This window comes from Oncorhynchus mykiss, chromosome 21, assembly GCF_013265735.2.
Source record: "Oncorhynchus mykiss isolate Arlee chromosome 21, USDA_OmykA_1.1, whole genome shotgun sequence".
Taxonomy (NCBI): Eukaryota; Metazoa; Chordata; class Actinopteri; order Salmoniformes; family Salmonidae; genus Oncorhynchus; species Oncorhynchus mykiss.
The window spans coordinates 20,795,088-20,817,361 of NC_048585.1; positions in this window are offsets into that span (position 1 = coordinate 20,795,088).

Consider the following 22,274-nt stretch of genomic DNA (forward strand, 5'->3'; position numbering starts at 1 on the left):
CCACAACGACCAGGATCGTGGTGTTACCCCGTGATGGGGGAAGATCCGTCACAAAATCCACCAATAGGTGTGATTACGCCGTTGTGGAATGGGTAGGGGTTGTAATTTCCCTCTGGGCAGGTGTCTAGTTGCCTTGCACTGGGCGCACACCGAGCAGGAGGAAACATAAACCCTGACGTCCTTAGCTAACGTGGGCCACCAGTACTTCCCACTAAGACAGCTCACTGTCCAACCAATGCCAGGATGACAAGAGGAGGGTGACGTGTGGGCCCAAAAGATCAAACGATCACGGACATCAGACGGAACGTACAGACGCCCAACTGGACACTGTGTGGGAATGGGCTATGTACGTGATGCCCGCTCGATGTCGGGACCTATGGGAGTGGGATCCGCGGACCGCTCGTCTGTGTCATACATCCGGGACAGTGCGTCTGCCTTAACGTTCTGGGAACCTGGTCTGTAGGATAGGGTGAAAACAAAGCGGGTGAAAAACTTGGCCCACCTCGCCTGGCGAGGGTTTAGTGTCCTCGCCGCCCGAATGTACTCCAGATTGCGGTGGTCAGTCCAAATGAGGAAAGGATGTCTAGCCCCCTCAAGCCAATGTCTCCATGACTTCAGAGCCCCGACAATAGCCAACAGCTCCCGGTCCCCCACATCATAGTTTCGCTCCGCCGGGCTGAGCTTCTTCGAAAAGAAAACACAGGGGAGGAGCTTTAGTGGCGTACCCGAGCGCTGAGAGAGCACGGCTCCTATCCCAGCCTCGGACGCGTCCACCTCAACTATGAACGCTAAAGAAGGATCAGGATGAGCCAGCAAAAGGAACCGAGGTAAACAGAGCCTTGAGGTGACTAAAAGCCCTGTCCGCCCCAGCTGACCACTGCAGTCGCACCGGTCCCCCCTTCAGCAGTGAGGTAATGGGAGCAGCTGCCTGACCAAAGCCCCGGATAAACCTCCGGTAGTAGTTGGCAAACCCTATGAACCGCTGCACCTCCTTTACCGTGGTTGGAGTCGGCCAATTACGCACGGCTGAAATGCAGTCATTTTCCATCTCCACCCCTGACGCGGAAAGGCGGTACCCTAGGAAGGAGAAGGACTGTTGGAAGAACAGACATTTCTCAGCCTTGACATACAGGTCATGCTCCAACAGTCGACCAAGCAAACTGCGTAGCAGGGACACATGCTCGGTGCATGTAGTGGAGTATATTAGAATATCATCTATATACCACTGCACCCTGCCCGTGCAGGTCCCTGAAAATCTCATCTACAAAGGATTGGAAGGCTGATGGAGCATTCATCAACCCATACGGCATGACGAGGTACTCATAGTGCCCAGAAGTGGTACTAAATGCCGTCTTCCACTCATCCCCCGCCCGGATACGCACCAGGTTGTAGGCGCTCCTGAGGTCCAATTTTGTAAAGAAGCCCACTGGCTATGAGAGGCAGAGGGTACCTGTATTTTACCGTGATCTTATTTAAACTTCGATAATCAATACACGGGCGTAAACCTCCATCCTTCTTCTTCACAAAAAAGAAACTCGAGGAGGCAGGTGAAGTGGAAGGCCGAATGTATCCCTGTCCCAGCGATTCGGTGACATGTGTTTCCATAGCCACCGTCTCCTCCTGTGACAGAGGATACACGTGACTCCTGGGAAGTGCAGGGTCTACCAGGAGATTTATCGCACAATCCCCCAATCGATGGGGGTGGTAATCGAGTCTCCTTTTTTTTTTTTTTTTTTACAGAAGGCAAGTGCCAAATCGGCATATTTGGGGAGAATGTGCATGGTGGAGACCTGATTTTGACTCTCCACCGTAGTTGCACCTAAGGAAACACCTACACACCTCCCTGAGCACTGACGGGACCATCCCTTGAGAGCCCTCTGTTGCCACGAAATAGTGGGGTCATGAGAAGCCAACAAGGGAATGCCCAACACAACAGGAAACGCAGGAGAGTCGATCAGGAAGAGACTAATTGTCTCCTCATGACCCTCCCGCGTTATCATACAGTGTGGAGCTGTGACCTCCCTAATTAGCCCCGACCCCAAAGGACGACTATCTAAGGCATGTACAGGGAAGGGAACATCAACAACAATAATAGGGATCCCTAATCTAAGTGCAAAGGAACGGTCAATCAAGTTCCCAGCTGCTTAGGGGAAAACTTAGGAAATTCTATATACAACCACATGTGCGCAACAGGGAGCACTGGGTGAGTCGGGTGCCTACTTACCTGGGATGATCCACCAGCGCTACGCCTGCTACCTCGACTCCCTGGGGATCCTCCCCAGCACCGACCAGCAGTGTGCCCTCTCCGGCCACAGGTGGTGCAGGGAATGGTCCCCCCTCCGGTCCCCCTCATAGCAGCATCTCCCAGCTCCATCGGCGTTGGATCGGAAGTGCTGGGGGGTGAAACTGACGGACCCCGATCCGGACGTCCGCGGGAGGCCAACAGGTTATCCAGCCGGATGGATAGGTCCATCAGCTGGTCAAGGTTAAGGGTGGTCCCTGCAGGCTAGCTCCCTACGTACGTCCTCGCTTAAACTACACCTGTAGTGGTCGATCAGGGCCCGCTCATTCCATCCCGTGCCGGCGGCCAGAGTTCGAAAGTCCAGCACAAAATCTTGTGCGCTCCTCATCCCCTGTCTGAAATGATACAAGCGTTCTCCCTTCTCCCTCCCACCGCTCTGCCTTCAGGTGGATGATCGAAAACCGCCCGGAAGCGGCGGGTGAAATCCTCATAATTGTCCAAAGTCAGTCCTTCCCTTCCCCAGATGGCGTTGGCCCATTCCAGTGCTTTACCAGTCAGACGGGAGATGAGGGCGCTCACTCTCTCGGGTCCCATAGGAGCCGGCTGAACGGCTGCCAGGTAGAGCTCCAGCTGGAGTAGGAACCCCTGGCACCCGGCAGCCATTCCGTCATACACCCCCGGGAGCGAGAGTCGAATCTCACTGGATCCTGGTGAAGGAGGGGCGGACTTCGTGTGTAGGTTGTTGTGGGAGCTAGGGTGATGATGATGTGGTTGCCGGAAAACCCCCTCTCTCCCATCGTTCCATGGTTTGCAGCACGCGATCCATGGCTGTACCGAGACTCTGCAACATAGTCGTGTGCTGCTGGACGAGCACCTTCACAGGTAGATGAGGGCTGGGTGCACCTGCTGACTCCATTCTCAAGTGCTTGATTCTGTCAGTGTTCTAGGTGAATGGATAAGGCGGAGTCAAGCGCAGGACACAGGTATGAGTAAAAATCTTAGCTTTACTCAATAACAACAATGTTCCAACAAGGGTAAACATAAATATCCAGAGCACATAAATGAAACCACTTGACAGCGACAATCACGCACAAAACAAAAGGGGAAGCCAGAGGGTTAAATAAGGAACACTGATTATGGAATGGAAACCAGGTGTGTCCAATGAAGACAAAACAAAACGAAAATGAAACATGGATCGGTGGTGACGAGAAAGCCGGTGACGTCGACCGCCGAACAAGGAGAGGGACCAAGTTCGGCGGAAGTCGTGACAAATACACAATACTTTCAGCAAAAATACACACACACTTAAGTCGTTTTTTGGGGGTATCTGTACTTTACTTTACTATTAATATTTTGACCACTTTTACTTTTACTTCACTACATTCCCAAAGAAAATATTGTAATTTTTACTCCATATTATTTTCCTGACAACCCAAAATACCCGTTACATTTTGATAGCTTAGCAGAACAGGACAATTGTGAAATTCACGCACTTATCAAGAGAACACGTGGTCATCCCTACTGCCTCTGTTCTGGTGGACTCACTAAACACACATTCATCTTTGTAAATAATGTCTGAGTGTCAGAGTGTGCCCCTGGCTATCCATACATTTTAAAAACAAGAACATGGGGCCGTCTGATTTGCTTAATATAAGGAATTTGATGATGAAAAAAAAAAAAAAAGATTTATACTTTTACTTTTATATACTTTTACTTGAATACACACTTGGCTAAAATTAGAGATTCCTTAATAGAAAGTTGGAACAGGCTCAACTTTTATAGCACCGTCAAAAACATCACCCTATGTGAGTGCAGTAACCTACGCTGTGTGGAACAAGGACAAAATCTCCAATGATCAGAAGTAATGGCTTCTTCTCGAAAGCATGGAAATGATCTGTCCACGGAGCGTAAGTGTCACCAGAGATGTCCTGAGGGAGGGCACACCCCCGGTCTCCCTGTGCTATTGTTCTTAACGGAAGCCTTGTGCCCTCCACGGCTTGATCAATCACAAGCTCACAGAAGCCTGAAATAGCCCCTACTCAATCACTCACCCTCCCAACCATCCTCCACTACCAAGGCCACCCTCAACCACCTGCTCCCTTTACTGGCAGCCCCGCTGGCGTATCCTCTGTGTGGAGGATGGGGGGAAGGGGAGGAGCGGCAGAGGCAGGGGGAGTCAAGCGGGATATTGACTTTAGCAGGGAGCAGAAGGCCGTCAGCTGAACGCCTGAGATGTTTCCTTCATAGCAGGCAGCTTTCACAGCAGATTAGACACTCACCAACTGTCTGGCTTTGGGTTAGTGTACAAGGCCTACCTGCACAGAATACTGATGGCCGCTGTAGTGTAGAGTTCTTCAGGCCTTTATCTTCAGAAGGACTCTCTCTCTCGCAGAGTGTGTGTGTTTCTCTGTGTGTGTGTGTGTTTTCTGTGTGTGTGTGTGTGTTACCGACAGTAGTGCGACAGAGGATCAGTGACGATTACGCTTACTCTCAGTCACCACCATTCACGCTGTAGCATCTATCCTAGTGTACATGTTGTTTATGGCTGAGAATAAAAGCTCTAGCTCCAGTGAAACGGAAGGGAGTGACTGCCCACAACAAGTCCATATCAGCATCACTGTGTTCCACGGCGGGAGTCGTTGGTCTTTATTTATGGGTTGACAACCAACTCTATAAGGCTATAGAGTTGCTATAAGCCCTCTTTGGCCCTGGAAGAATGCAGCCTCTCCATGATAAGGGGCCTCTGTCCTTGTCATGAGGAGTGATTTCCTTCTGTCAACTCACAGGCAGCCCTCTTCCCCATCCCTCCCTTTTAGTTTTCCCCTCTCATCTCCTCTTTTCCAACCTGACAGATTCACTCTCTCTTCCCTCCCCTGCCCTCCTCCATCCCCAAAACAAGCCTCTCTTTCCCTTCAGGGAGTTTCATTCCAACCAGGCACCAGGGGGCTCAGATCAGAAGTGATTGTCTGCAACAACAGAGCCGAGAGAGAAAAAAAAGACTGCTGCTGTCCTTGTACTGTGATCACACGAGCAGGCATCCATCTTCTGATATTCGTAAGCTCTTATGAGCTCTTATATAAAAGTCAGACATGCCTTATAAGAATAATGCGTCCTCACTACGCCCACTCTTTTAAAGTGTGGATCTCGGGCAGATAAGCAGATGAGAGTGAAATGTGAAATCGTCTTCCCAGTCGTTAGGATATCTCACCACCCACATACCTCATTTACGGTTCTGTCCTGGTCTCCCGAGGAGTCGCACCTCTTGTGTTCGTCAGCTCTGTGCATCGACGTGTCAACAGCTCTTGTTTAGTAATTAGAGCTCATGATAATAGACTGAATCCCACAATACCAGATATTCATCTCCATCCTCCTTTTGCCCTTATACGATCCCTCTCTTTGAATCAAAAACATCAGAACATGAGGAAAGTATTCAAGTTAGTCAACTTCTGCAACTTCTGCTTGCAGTTCTGCTTACAAATATGGGAGCATTTGAGGACAGTGTCATGTTTTTTCATGCAACACTAGAAATGGACAACTCCTCAGAACAGAACGTTGATTTGTACTCAGCGATGATTGGAGACAAAGTGAAGGGGATTACGTGGTGATACAAGGTCACAGAGTGGGACTGACTGTGCCTGGCCACAAGGTCACAGAGTGGGACTGACTGTGCCTGGCCACAAGGTCACAGAGTGGGACTGACTGTGCCTGGCCACAAGGTCACAGAGTGGGACTGACTGTGCCTGGCCACAAGGTCACAGAGTGGGACTGACTGTGCCTGGCCACAAGGTCACAGAGTGGGACTGACTGTGCCTGGCCACAAGGTCACAGAGTGGGACTGACTGTGCCTGGCCACAAGGTCACAGAGTGGGACTGACTGTGCCTGGCCACAAGGTCACGGAGTGGGACTGACTGTGCCTGGCCACAAGGTCAAAGAGTGGGATTGACTGTGCCTGGCCACAAGGTCACAGAGTGGGACTGACTGTGCCTGGCCACAAGGTCACAGAGTGGGACTGACTGTGCCTGGCCACAAGGTCACAGAGTGGGACTGACTGTGCCTGGCCACAAGGTCACAGAGTGGGACTGACTGTGCCTGGCCACAAGGTCACAGAGTGGGACTGACTGTGCCTGGCCACAAGGTCACGGAGTGGGACTGACTGTGCCTGGCCACAAGGTCAAAGAGTGGGATTGACTGTGCCTGGCCACAAGGTCACAGAGTGGGACTGACTGTGCCTGGCCACAAGGTCACAGAGGGGGACTGACTGTGCCTGGCCACAAGGTCACAGAGGGGACTGACTGTGCCTGGCCACAAGGTCACAGAGGGGGACTGACTGGGCCTGGCCACAAGGTCACAGAGGGGGACTGACTGTGCCTGGCCACAAGGTCACAGAGTGGGACTGACTGTGCCTGGCCACAAGGTCACAGAGTGGGACTGACTGTGCCTGGCCACAAGGTCACAGAGGGGGACTGACTGGGCCTGGCCACAAGGTCACAGAGGGGGACTGACTGTGCCTGGCCACAAGGTCACATAGTGGGATTGACTGTGCCTGGCCACAAGGTCACAGAGGGGGACTGACTGTGCCTGGCCACAAGGTCACAGAGTGGGATTGACTGTGCCTGGCCACAAGGTCACAGAGGGGGACTGACTGTGCCTGGCCAAAAGGTCACATAGTGGGATTGACTGTGCCTGGCCACAAGGTCACAGAGGGGGACTGACTGTGCCTGGCCACAAGGTCACAGAGTGGGATTGACTGTGCCTGGCCACAAGGTCACAGAGTGGGATTGACTGTGCCTGGCCACAAGGTCACAGAGTGGGATTGACTGTGCCTGGCCACAAGGTCACAGAGGGGGACTGACTGTGCCTGGCCACAAGGTCACAGAGGGGGACTGACTGATAAAATGTCAGTACCACTGTAAATAGGAACAGAAATGATAAAGACTGTCAGTCTGCTTACATTGACTTGTAAAGGGTCTGTTTTCTTTCAGCGCCTCAGAGATTTTAACCTCCCTCGCTAAATCTTCCACCTTCTCTCCTTTGTCTTGAACGAGGTAATACGCACTTGAATATTGTTTTTTAAGTTTAGTTAACCATTTAGTCTCTGTAGATCAGTTGTAATATGTGTGTACATTTCCACAAATGAGTCATATATCAGTTATGGTATAATATAATATATATAGTATATAACTGTATACGTCCCCTCCAGTTGTAAAGAGAGAGAGCCCCAGATATTATTTCAACCAGTTTGAGAGACTTAGATATAATGTTATATTCTGCACACAGCAATGCATCAGGTTTCAGTTTTTTTAAAAAGAGCCAAATCCCCCTTTTTTTGGCAACAATGAAAACAGTTGACAGGATACAGGAAGAGAACCCACCACTTCAAAAGATTCACACACCACTTCATAATAATCCCCCTTATAGAAATCAGATGGTAAACCATCGATGCCAGGGGCTCGGCCTGATGTGAGCTGCATAAATGCAGTGGACAGCTACTGCAGAGTAATGTCAGAGTCCAAAGCAGCTCCCTGCTCAGGTCCAAATTGAGGAAGTCCATGTAACAGCTGTTCAGCACACAGAGGATCACAATCGTCCGCCTTGTAGAGGGCAGAGTAGAAATCCACGGCATGTTGGCGCATCTCACCGTCATCCGTGGTCACCTTGCCATCAGGGAGACGAAGGCAGACCATCTGTTTGCGTTGCAATGTCGACTGACCTAGGTAAAAAGAAAAACGCTAGGAGCGTCCATATCCTTGAGGGTAGCAAAGCGAGACCTAATCAAGGCACCCTTCTACCCTTCATGTCTCTTGTCCTATAAGTTCATGACTAATCCAGGGTCATTTTGAGTGAGATTTGATGTCCTGTTCAAGGGCCCTGATAGTCTCTTTAACTTCAATACTAGACAGAGCAGTATACCTTTGACAAAACACACGTATTTGGGCCTTCCCAACCTCCCACCATTGTCTCAAGGACTCAAAATTCCATTTAATAACCCTCCATTTTTACCCAAAACAACAAGAACTTTTCACAAAACAAGGCGTCATGTAATAACTTAACATTAAAATACCAATAAGGGGAGGACCTTCGTGGACAAGTGAACATCAACAGTAACAATATGGTGATCAGAAAAAACCCCACAGGAGTAATTTCACACCTTCCAACCCCACTACAGTAGTGATCAGATACACACAACCTGTCTAACCTTCCAACCCTACTACAGTAGTGATCAGATACACACAACCTGTCTAACCTTGCTGCACTGACACCACCTTTATTACCTTTCAGCCATGTGTACTGCCTCACTGTTGCCTTTCTTACTCTCCACACATCAAAAAGCTCAAACTCAGTTTATAGACCAGACAGACAAGTAGCTGACCGCAGGTGAGGTTCTTCAGCAGTGCGATCAACAGTAAAATCCACTGTCCAGTTCCAGTCCCCCCCTAAAATTGTAATTATTCGCCTACCTCCTCATGCCTTTTGCACACAATGTATATAGACTATTTTTTTCTCTCTCTTTTTTTCCCTTTTTTCTACTGTGTTATTGACTTGTTTATTGTTTATTCCATTTGTAACTCTGTGTTGTTGTCAGTTCACACTGCTATGCTTTATCTTGGCCAGGTCGCAGTTGTAAATGAGAACTTGTTCTCAACTAGCCTACCTACAGCCCTCTTGGTCACACTGTCTTAAGGTTTCCTTTATTTGATCAAATACAGCAATACGCTCTGTACCTTTATTAGTAGCATAAACATACAAATAATACAAATAAAAAACAACCCTTGACATTCTCTGTTGTAGACACCACAGTCACCCCTAAGCCTGAGGAAACCAGAATTGCCACCACAGCACTGAAATTAGCACCATGACAGAGCATATGCTGCCCCTCCCACCATATACCCCAGTCAACCTCACTAGCCTCATCACTATGTGTCTCCTGTAGAAAAACTACATGAAGCCTTTTCTGTTTTATAACTTCTAATACCCAAGCCCTTTTATTCCCTTCCCCCATTAATATTGAGATAACCTTCCCTTAGTAGCTCTATAAGAAAAGAGAAAAGAAAAACAGAGGAAACCACAAAGAAACTAGACAAAGAGAAAAATGCACCCTATGAGGCATGATAATCATCAATGTTTTCACTTCATTTAATAAGCATGTCGCTTATGGCCAACATCCCCACAAACTGACTTTAAACAATAACTCCAAAGTCTGCTCCGGTGAGTGCAAAAACATAAACACCTGTCACCGAAAGACATAACCTGTTTCAGAACCTGGTGTTTGCAACCCAGCAGGACAATTTTTATTGAACTTGCAAACTTCCCAAACTGCAATAACTTGCGCTCCAATAGCTCATTGAGAATAAAAGGCGGTACATTCGACATCATAACCCTTGTTGATGGAGAAAAAAGTGGCGGAACTTGAATAAACATTCCTTTAAGAAGTACGCCATGCTTAACCATTCGATCGACAAGACACTCTTCTTTAAGAAGTACTCCATGCTTAACCATCCGATCGACAAGACGCTCTTCTTTAAGAAGTACTCCATGCTTAACCATCTGATCAACAAGGCGCTCTTCTTTAAGAAGTACTCCATGCTTAACCTCTTAGAGCTCTAGGGGCGCTATTTCATTTTTGGATAAAAAACGTTCCCGTTTTAAGCGCGATATTTTGTCACGAAAAGATGCTCGACTATGCATATTCTTGACAGTTTTGGAAAGAAAACACTCTGAAGTTTCAGAATCTGCAAATATTTTGTCTGTAAGTGCCCCAGAACTCATTCTACAGGCGAAACCAAGATGATGCATCACCCAGGAATTAGCAGAATTTCTGAAGCTCTGTTTTCCATTCTCTCCTTATATGGCTGTGATTGCGCAAGGAATGAGCCTACACTTTCTGTCGTTCGCCCAAGGTCTTAGCAGCATTGTGACGTATTTGTAGGCATATCATTGGAAGATTGGCCATAAGAGACTACATTTTCCAGAGGTCCGCCCGGTGTCCTTTGTCTAAATTTGTGCGTAATCTTCAGGTGCAGGCATTTTCTCCTGGGATTCAGGAGAGAAAGCATGTTTCCAAGAACGATGTATCAATGAAGAGATATGTGAAAAACACCTTGAGGATTGATTCTAAACAACGTTTGCCATGTTTTCAGTCGATATTATGGAGTTAATTTGGAAAAAAGTTTGCGTTTTGAGGACTGAATTTATGGATTTTTTTTGGTAGCCAAATGTGATGTATAAAACGGAGCTATTTCTAATACACAAGGAATCTTTTTGGAAAAACTGAGCATCTGCTATCTAACTGAGAGTATCCTCATTGAAAACATCAGAAGTTCTTCAAAGGTAAATGATTTTATTTGAAGGCTTTTATGTTTTTGTTAATGTTGCGTGCTGGATGCTAACGCTAATGCTAACGCTAAATGCTAACGCTAAATGCTAACGCGAAATGCTAACTCTAGCTAGCTACTTTTACACAAATGATTGTTTTCCTATGGTTGAGAAGCATATTTTGAAAATCTGAGATGACAGTGTTGTTTACAAAAGGCTAAGCTTGAGAGATGGCATATTTATTTCATTTCATTTGCGATTTTCATAAATAGTTAACGTTGTGTTATGCTAATGAGCTTGCTGATAGATTTACACAATCCTGGATACAGGGGTTTTTTCATAGCTAAACGTGACGCAGAAAACGGAGCGATTTGTCCTAAACAAATAATCTTTCAGGAAAAACTGAACATTTGCTATCTGAGAGTCTCCTCATTGAAAACATCTGAAGTTCTTCAAAGGTAAATGATTTTTTTGAATGCTTTTCTGTTTTTTTGTGTAAATGTTGCCAGCTGAATGCTAATGCTAAATGCTACGTTAGCCATCAATACTGTTACACAAATGCTTGTTTTGCAATGGTTGAGAAGCATATTTTGAAAATCTGAGATGACAGTGTTGTTAACAAAAGGCTAAGCTTGAGAGCTAGCATATTTATTTCATTTCATTTGCGATTGTCATGAATAGTTAACGTTGCGTTATGGTAATGAGCTTGAGTCTGTATTCACGAACCCGGATCCGGGATGGGGAGATCAGAAAGGTTAACCATCCGATCGACAAGACGCTCTTCTTTAAGAAGTACTCCATGCTTAACCATCCGATCAACAAGGCGCTCTTCTTTAAGAAGTACTCCATGCTTAACCATCCGATCGACAAGACGCTCTTCTTTAAGAAGTACGCCATGCTTAACCATCCGATCAACAAGACGCTCTTCTTTAAGAAGTACTCCATGCTTAACCATCTGATCAACAAGGCGCTCTTCTTTAAGAAGTACTCCATGCTTAACCATCCGATCGACAAGACGCTCTTCTTTAAGAAGTACTCCATGCTTAACCATCCGATCAACAAGGCGCTCTTCTTTAAGAAGTACTCCATGCTCAACCATCCGATCAACAAGACGCTCTTCTTTAAGGAAAACCACCACCGCTTCATTCATCCGCGACGTATAAGTAACAATTTCATAGCCTACCTTCTCTCCTACGGCGACCAGAAACTCATCCACAGTGACAGTAGCTTCAGTAACACACGTGCCGAAGTGACTGGGACGGCATCCCCTTGTGGTTCGCCATCCTCAACAAAACCAGGGCAATTCCAACAAGAAATACCATACACCCAATTCTACCACTGAAAAAAAACATAATTGTGCATAGAAAAAGCTAAACCACCAAGAAAAGGGAAAAAAGAGATAACACAGGCGATCTAACTCCAGACACCACTCACACTCGCTCATACAACTCCCAGCATGCACCAACACTCCCAGCATGCAGAGAGAGAAAGAGAGAGAGCGAGAGAGAAAGAGAGAGAGAGATGAGTGAACAGCTGTAGCCCAGGGAAGAAGTTACAACATTCTCTCTCATGAACAACATCTGAACTACCTGCAACGGACAGATGCCCCGCGGCTCATTAGCTATGCAAATGTAGCACACCTTACATTCGTCTTGGTGGAATCCAACCAATACTCCACAGTGAGGCGGCCATCAGTCATCCCGTATTGGATTACGCCAGACAATGGAATTAGATATGCTAAAGTATGCATATCATTGCAGGTAAGGTGACATGATATCCTGCAGCATTGCATCAGAGTGAGTTCAGGGAGGGGCCCTCACCGTAGCAACATGTAGGGAGGGAAGGGGCCAGGGTGCTCTGGGTGTTACGCAACACCACAGCAGGGTGGACACCAAACAATGTCATCGTTTATACACAGCTGCTACGGTATCTTCCTCATAGCACTGCCAACAATCCTGCATATTCAACGCTGTAGATGTAGTTGCGTAAGGGGTCACTTTGGTTTCTCTCTCTCTTTTCTCACCTCTATTTCTATTTTCCTCCCTTTCTTCCTCTCCTCCTACTTTCTTTCCCTCCCTTTTTTCCACCTCTCCTCTCTCTCCCCCGCTCCACCCGTCACCCCTCGCTGTGTCTCTGGCCGTGCTTAGTGGGCGCGGGCCGCTGTGATCCTCTGTGAGCGCTCTCAGGGTTGGCCCTGATGATGCATCACCAGCTGGAAGGCACAGAAGAAGAGAGAGAAGAGAAGCGATCTAGCTATCTCTTCCAACAGTTCACTGAGGATCAGTGGTGTTCTCCTGCTTTCATCTCAGCAGCTCTCAGCGAGCTGCCACCTGCATGCCCTTTATCTGAGCCTACACTCTCTTCATCCATCTATTCCTCCATTCATCCATCCAGTCTGGCTCTGCACATACAGCAGATACAGATACAGCATTGTTGGCGACAAAAAACACTTGATAAGGATTTTGCCCCGTGAGAAATGTTGCTGTGGATTGCAACACACAGCACTTTCATCACTATCTCTCCTCTATTTCTCTGTTTGTGACGGAGACATCCCTGACACATGTACGTCCGAATGCCACTCTTCATGACCGCAGCACTGGTCCCCCCTCTCCTTAATGTGTGGGTGGACCGTTCCCAGCCATTGGGAGGCACCTCGGAACACTGCAGCATTCCATGATTTCCCTGGGCACCCATAAAGCATTGCACCAAACCTGGGATCCAGTTCCCTGGTGACCCGGCCGTACCGCGAATCCCCGAAGTTCCTCACTGACGTCACGCCATGAATATCAGCCTTCCTATTCCGAAGCCTCGTGGAGGTAATCGTTTCCCCGGCCGACTCCTGGGAGAAGAAATCCCCCTTTCTCTCTCAGGTTTTCAATAATGGCCCATTAAGCTGATGCATGTAGAGTTGACGTCATAATAACATGGGTTCTTTTAAACTGCAGTTTGGATCATCGCCAGTTAGGAGGGTTTGACTACTCCAGGTTAGGTGGCTTTTGTTGCTTCAATGCTTAATCTTTACATATGAAACACAATCCACACAGAATCCATACAGAATGGATGAACGGGTGTGGCTGTCCGGCATTATTCTCCACTGACGGTGAAGCACGACTTTATCTCCCATTTCTCAACGACCTCCTCTAGTTGTTAAGAGCAGGTCACGCACCAAACTTTCTGAGTTCCTAGGAGAGACACAAAAGCACATTCATGCCCCTGGCCACTGAAAATTATTCGACGTCTACTCTCTTAACTCTCTCCCCTTCTCCCTATTTCCTTTTATTCTCTCTCACAGTTTCTATTTCTCTTCAATCCCTCTTGCTCTGACTCTCTCTCTCTCTATCTCTCTCTCTCTCTCTCTCTCTCCCCCTCCTGCCATGAAACATTTAGAGGTGCCCTGAGCCTTGGTATCTACCGGTCAACCTGCTCCAATGGTCTCTCTACTATCTTTTTATTTTCTCTCATATTTTCTGTTTTGTGGCACTGGAGCAAGAGCCTCTAAACCCCTAAATCATGGATAGAGTTGACACTGCCATTAGTATAACTATATTCCTATAGTGTACAAGAGATGCATTGTTCTTATATCTGACTGGATGGGTAAATGATGCAATACGTTACCACTATAGGTTTAGTCCTATGAGATCCAATCAGCAGTGAGGCAAAAAGCTATGAAATAGTCTCTCTCTTTGTTAAAAAGACGGGTCTGCCAGAGTGGAACTGGAATTTGTTGATAAAAAACCTTCCCTTTATATCTTAAATGCGTTTAATTTGTTATGGAAGTATATCTTGCCGTTTTGTAAGACAGAGAATACAAAGTAAAACGAATAAAGGCATGGTAAAAAAAAACGTCAAACTGACACCTGTAAAATACTTTAAAACGGCACACACACACACACACACACACACACATGATGGAGCCGCAGTAGAGAGGGTCAAGAGCTTCAAGTTATACACTGAGGACTTAACATGGTCCTCTCACACCAGCACAGTTGTGAAGAAGGCACGACAGCCTTCTTATTTTTCCTCAGGAGGCTGAAGAGATTTGCACAGATCCTCAAGAACTTTTACAGGTGCACCATCGAGAGCATTCTGACTGGTTGTATCACTGCCTGGTATGACAACTGCACCACCCTTGACCGCAAGCCGTATGGTGGTGCGGACGGCCCAGCGCCTCACTGGTGGCGAGCGAGCTCCCAGCCATCCAGTACATTTGTGTCAGGCCTGAAAAATTGCCAAAGACTCCGGTAACCCCAGCCATGGTCTGTTCTCTCTGTTTCCCTCCGGCAGGCGGTACCAGAGCACCGTGTCTCGGACCAACAGGCTCCGAGACAGCTTCTTTCCCCAAGCCTTAAGACTGCCGAACAGCTAACAACAGCTGCCCACCCTCTTCCACAGAGTATCTGCACTGACTCTATGATCACCCACAGGTCTTTATCCACACAGTCACACACGCATTCACTCCCCCCCCTCCCCCCCCCCCCCCCCCCCCCCCCCCACACACACACACACATACACCGACACTCACACACTCACAACTGATGCCGTACACTCATCACCATGCACGCACACACTCCCCACGTCCACTGCTGCTATATTGATTATTATTGACTATTATCACCATTAGTATTTATCCTGCTACCAGTCACTTTAACCTGTTGACATATACAGTGGGGCAAAAAAGTATTTAGTCAGCCACCAATTGTGCAAGTTCTCCCACTTAAAAAGATGAGAGATGCCTGTAATTTTCATCATAGGTACACTTCAACTATGACAGACAAAATGAGAAAAAAAATCCAGAAAATCACATTGTAGGATTTTTAATGAATTTATTTGCAAATTATGGTGGAAAATTTCACTGTACTGTTTTACAACTGCTGTATCCTGTGCACATGACAAGTACATGTTGAAACTTCAATACACACACGCAAACCAATGCACACATGCATACACACACACACACACACACACACACACACACACACACACACACAAACACACACATACACACTGACATGAAAACGGTGTAAGTAAGGAGTTCTGTCTGCATTACACTACCCACTCCCAAACAGATACGTTCCCTAGCCCTTCTGTTTCCTCTGTGTTAACGTGTCAGCAGTGACTCGTGGCTATGACAGCCTCCTCTGATGACTTGGAAGGCTGTACTGACTCCTGCAGGATGTTGAGGAGGAACCGTGGGAGCATATGGTGAGAGGAAGCACTGCTACGGAACCCTCCTCTTCAAAGCAGCCATGCAGCAGCGTCTGCATTTCTCCCACTGCGCTCACATATCCTCAGCAAATCTGACAGTAGTATCACTTGATCATTTCATCGGAGGTCTTTATTGGAGATATATGTTTCCAACACAGGAGGTTGGTGGCACCTTAATTGGGGATAACAGGCTCGTGGGAATGACTGGATTGGAACACGTGGAATGGTATCGAATACGTCAAACACATGGTTTGATGCCATTACATTCACTCCGCTCCAGCCATTATTAAGAGCCGTCCTCCCCTCAGCAGCCTCCAAGACAAAACGCACCAAACACACAATATATTTTTTTGCCAAACGCCATGGGAGTGGCTCTGCGGAAATTTGAGAAACAATAATAATAATACATTTAATTTGTGAAGTGCTTTTCTCACACCCAAGGTAAAACAATTATAATAAAAAGATCAATCAAAACTCAGAACACTGTAAGCAGATCCGGTGGACAGGAAAACAGAATTAACATACAGTAGGTCCTTGAAAGCGTTCATGAACAGCTCAGTCTTTAGCTGTGCCTTCAACGAGGCTAGAGACTCTGCAGCCCTGACAGTGACTGGAAGTGCGTTCAGATGACGTGTTGGTTGCAGCAGACTCTCCATGCAAATGGGGCTGGCAGTGAGAAGAGTTTGGCGTGAAGACATCTTGTTGTGTGTGGAGGGGGGATTCAGTATCTTCACTGAGGAAAACGCTGACTGAGGAGTTGGGGGTTGTTGATTAGTGTGTGACGTTTGTGTTGCAACCACTTGTGGTCCTGTGTATTATATTGAACAGTTTGCGGGTTTTAGTCCCTCAAATGTATTGACACCCACAAACCTTCACAACCTGTTGCAAGCATGCAAAGCTTCTTGCTGACATCTGCTGTCATCTAGCACTGCATCTAACATACTAGCACTGCGTGGTGCGGAAGAGGCATTTTCAAAGAGATCCTCGGTATGATGATGATGATGAACAGGGGAAGAGAATGGAAGCCGGTGATTCACTAACAGTAATAAGTCCGGGATGTGGGAGTTACAGATGTAAGATCTTAATTTGGTAACTCTTTTGTTGCTCCGCATTTTCCTGCAGTGCACGAAATACAAAGTTGTAGTGTAGTTTTTTTTGTAAATTCCACTTTGAAATGTCAGACTTGATTAGCCCTAACGAAAAATGTATCAACCCCTACAAAAATTTAAATAAATTATAATCCACATAATAATTCACATTTCCTTGTTGCAGCAGCAATATTTTCCTGCTGAAGCAAACTGGCTCGAATGAAGATCCTACATCTGTAGACTCCCAACCCTCATTAGTGATCTGTCCTCTGTAGATTGAGTTTCCTGTATCCCTTCGCTGTTGGTAAACAGGTGTGTGTGCCAGTAGAGAAGAGACAGTGGAGGTCTGTTTGATTTTGGCCCATGGAGCCTAGTCTGATCCCTGGCTAGGAGGAGTGGCTGTATGTCTGGAGTCAGAGGGGAGTCTGGGGAATGGAGTCCTGCCAAGCACAGACACATGTCCGTCCAGGCCTGATCAAGCCAGACCCCTCTGTGGCACCGGGAGCCAGCATCCAATCAGTCCTCGGTCCACCTGGCTGGGCAAAGCTGGGGAGGCTAGGACAACGGCCAGCCAATCAGAGTCTGGAGGCTTATGAGAGTGAAATTACAAGATGATGTTATAATGCTGTCATTGCATCAAATGGTTGTTTTATGGTATGGAATAGGGTTCTTAGAACTATATTGTGTCTGTGTGAACTGAGAGGAGCTTCTGAGATTGAACTGTAGCAACTGATTTATGATGGTCTTGTCCTCTCTCGGAGCCCGCATTCCATAGAATGTACCAGGGTGAAGGAGGTACCAGGGTGAAGATGGCTCAGGTATGGATAACTATGAGAGGAACCTTGTTTTGGGGGCCAGACCCTGGTTTTCACACAATGAGAACAGTCTTTACAGCAGATACTGTCTGCTGTGAATTATTCATTTTTTCATACGAAGTCTCAGCTTATGACCCATTCCACACATCTGTTGTTTGTCATGCAGACTAAGGGTGTGTATCTTTGCTATAAAATATATTTGTATCCTTTGTGTCGGGGCTCTCAACCCAACAATCACCATGTTGGGTCGACCAGCCATCGGTATTGCTCTATGCTCCCTTGTCGATAAGTTTTGAATAAAGTAATATCCTGATTGGTGATTGACCTTGTCTCTCCTCATTATTGATTAGAATTTCCACAACAGGATTTAGTAAGAGAATTTGACAATCCTTAATTAATAAAAAATAATTGGTATCTTTTGCTTGACTGACACACATGCATGCACCTACGTACACACGCACTCACCCATTTATGCCCACAGACACTCACAGGTCATCTGTCTGTTCAGAGGCAGATCAGTAGCACATATACGGCTAGACACAGGGTTGGTAACAGAGTGACAGACAAAAATATGTCTGACTATGTATCCATCTGATGACCGACGAACTGACCACACCAGCATCATGGCAAAACACACTCAGGTGTCCAAGACAAGGAACGGTGCCACATTGCTTTCCTCCTCCTCCTACCACATTGCTCCCTCTGCCTTCCCTCCAGCCGGCTCTCTCAGCACTGCATCTGTGAGCCCTAGCGCTGTGAGATGATGAGTCAGTATTTGTTTAGTGGCATTTTGCTAATGCCAACGTGGACCTGGGTGAAGAGAGAAAAACAAGCAGCAACTGTCTCTCCGTATGGACAGATGACAGATGACAGAGTGCCTGGCATGGCATGTTGCTGGCTCATACTGCCATTTTTATTGCTCTCTTTACACTTCTGCTGGGTCTCCAACTGTGTGTGTGTGTGTGTGTGTGTGTGTGTGTGTGTGTGTGTGGCAATCCTCTGATGAATCACACACTGGGTTTAAGAGATTCTACTTTCTATCTTGTCTCTTAACGAGAACATCGTGATTCAGAACACCGAGTCAACAATGACTCCTCTATCCCACCAGAGTGACCTGCTGTGGCATTTTGATTTCTGATCCTGACAGCCAAAACCACGAGACGCTGCCTCCACTGAAAAGGGAACATTTTCCTCACCTCCTTTCGTCCCGTTACCCAGGTGGTCCCTGGCAGCCATCGTGTCATCGTCAGTCTCGAAGGGAGGAAGAGAGGAAGAAAGAGGGCATGGGCGTTTGCCTGAGACCCCCCCCCCCCCCCCTGTTCTCTTCACTCACTCATTAACTGGGATTTCATACATGTGCTAAGCCTGGATAATGGGTTTGCCTGTCCTCCCTTCTCCTCAGAGAAAGACTGCGTCCCAAATGGCACCCTACTCCTGAAGTAGTTGACTACTTTTGACTAGGGGGCCATGTAGTGCACTATATAGGGAATAGGGGGCCATTTGAGACACACTACACAAGAAGTGGAGCAGTTGCCTGAAGGGAAGAGCTGTCAGTCAGACAGTCACTTCCTTTTAAAGGGCCGTTTCAATCACCAAACACACATTACCTACTGCCAAGGGAGATGGAGAAAAGGTTGTTTGTGATTCAAGGGGTATTTTTGATTCAGTGGATAATAATGGATGCATGGTGTGTGTACTTCACGTCAAGATTCTCTCATCACATGATGTTATTGGTACCTTTGAATGTCTTATATGTGTTTTGTAGTGAGTGTGTGCTTGCGTGTGTGTATTCTTGTGCATGCCTGTGTAGGTGAGGGTGTGGGTGTGTGTGCATGCATGCCTGTATTTATGTGTGTGCTTGTGTTTATGCGTGCACGCATGTTTCCCCATGTGTGTGATTGTCTAGTGTGCCTCCGGCAGCTGTGATGACCTCTTTGCTTGACTGTTGCGTGGGCTGCCATTAGTGCTGTCCTCCCGGGAGGTTGGTGATGTGTATTCCATGGTGATGTCTGGGATAGTTATGTTTACTACTACCACTACTGTTTACACCCACACATCTTAATAGCCTGACTGAGCTGTCCAACAGTAGCTGCTGATCAATAGCCCTGGTCCAGGAAGGAGGGAGAGGGAGAGGGAGAGAGCAAGAGAAAGAGAGAGAGAGAGAGAGAGAGAGAGAGAGAGTGAGATAGGTGGATATGGAAAGAGGAAGATGGAGAGATTGTACTCAGCTCCTTCTTCTCTCCTGGTGGCCTTCTTTCACCTCCTCTCACACCAGAAACCCCATTGAGGGCCCCCAGTAATGAAACAGATGTCATCTCACATTGGCTCTCTCCATTTATCATGGGGTTATTTGCTGTGAGGCTGCTGTGTGACGTAGCTGCTTCAACAGGCTGGCACATCCTGGATAGAACTGGGTCATTTGGACCTTTCCCATTTGGATATGGCAGCAATGGACTGGTACTGGAGGAGAGGCACTTCAAGCATTTGAATAATAAAGAAGCACTTCTTAAATCTACTCCCATTGTCCCCCAAGAGTGGTTGAATATCTTCGTTTCGTCTGAGATTCAAGAAGGAACGCTCGTAGCTAGTTGATTTGCTATGACGACCGTGGTCTGGACATGACCAGAATACTATTTCACAAAAGCAGTGTTCTTTTAGGTGTGTTTACCTTTCTGTAAGCCATGACCTGTGCGACCACTGGAATTATAATCATGTATATATTGCCATTACATTTCTGGACCGATGACCTTATACCACTGTTTTGTGAACTCTGTATGGTGGATGGAGAGCAATGTTAAATCAAAGTCACTCAAGCTAACTCTCACAAATGCACAGCAGAGCCCTGCAGTACTGTTTCTGTTGTTGATGGCTCTAGTTCACCAGGCTTGACCTTCGGTCTAACATAACATTATAGATATATATATACATATATATATAAGGCTTGGTCACTCTGAGCCATGTAGACAAGCCGCCAAGCCTGCTAGCAATTTTAACCTGTGTGTTTGACTTTAGTCATGCTGACCAGCCAGCCTGTGTTTTATAACGTGGTACTAGAGCCTCGCCACAGACAAACGCATGCTGGTGTCATAGCCAGATCTACTGTCTTCATAGTGGGTATGATGCAGTGACCTAATACACAATTATGTTCAGTATATGTTCAGTCTTCATCAGCAGTGGGTGAAGGGGTTCACTGAAATAGACTGCTGACTGTCACTGGAGGTCGGAAGGACTTATTAACAAGCCTAGCATCTCACAACACAAACCTGCACTATCTCTGAGCCCCAGCTAATGATGCTAGGCAGTGTCTCAGCTGCATTGGAGCGGTGTGTGGGTCTCTCTTCCTCAGAGCAGTATGCCATGTGACAGCATAATGCTGATTCACCTCACCACTCTGAAAAGACGTGTTGGTAAAATGAATTCTCTCTCTCTTTTCAATCTCTGTCTCATTGCATTAGGGCTGCCATATAAAAGCCATGTAGACCTTAAATTAGCCACAGACAGAGGTGTTAAGAAGTGGTCATCCATAGTTTCCATGGGTCCTCATCTGTCCCTGTCCATCCCCCATTATGGTGAAGAAGATGCTCTTTGGCTCTATGGCTGAACACACATACAACACTGTATCCTGATATCTGTAACAGCCAAGTGTCTGTGGTGGATATACTGCTATGTATAGCTTCTCCTTTGTGTCACCTCTCCTTCGTCTTCCATCAAGTGTTAGCGCTGCAGTTCGCTCCGGCTGGAAAATAAAAGAGCTGATAAGGAATATGGAAGATAAAAACCTGAGGCTTTATCAGTCAAATTACAGTGTTAATGGCGTCAAGGTCAGAGTGGGACGCTTTTAGAAATCGGGGGTCTGGCTTTTAACACAGTCACACATTCTCCCAGTAAGAGGAGTGATGATTAAAAAGTGCACTGCCACCCTGTGGGTTTTACTAGTGGGGTGTGGGGTTCGACGAGGAGTTTACACAGTAGCCACTTAGAGAGAGAGAGAGAGAGAGAGAGAGAGAGAGAGAGAGAGAGAGAGAGAGAGAGAGAGAGAGAGAGAGAGAGAAAGAGAGCCGCCTTCATCCACGTGGCCATATTTTTCAAGGCATATTTTAGTGTGCTTGTCATGGAACTGTAGCTGGTAGTGGAAGTACAGAGGTTAACACAACACACACACCTTCCTCTGGTTGGGAATTCCAATTACAGCCCTCTGCTGCCCATGTTGTGGATGGAATGCTAGTGTGAAGGAAATGATGCCTGCCGAGCACATATGGCAACAGAAGCCAGAGAGGGAAAATATTAACTGAGGAATAAAATGGTGACAGCAGAAGATGACATTGAGCTCTACCATGGTGCGTATGTCTCTGTGTGGAGGAGAGCGAGGGGCTGCAGGTGGTGGGAGGAGAGAGATGGACTGTCACTGTGGTAGCCTTGCTGCTGTAACTACGCTTGCTCTCTCTCTCTCTCTCTCTCTCTCTCTCTCTCTCTCTCTCTCTCTCGCTGTCACACAACAGACATGTCTCATTGGAGCAGATGTCTGTTACTCCAGCCGTAACTCTGACGTGTTCCCATGATTATAACAATGTCAGTTTCCCATTAAATTCCATTCGATTTCTGCATGAAAT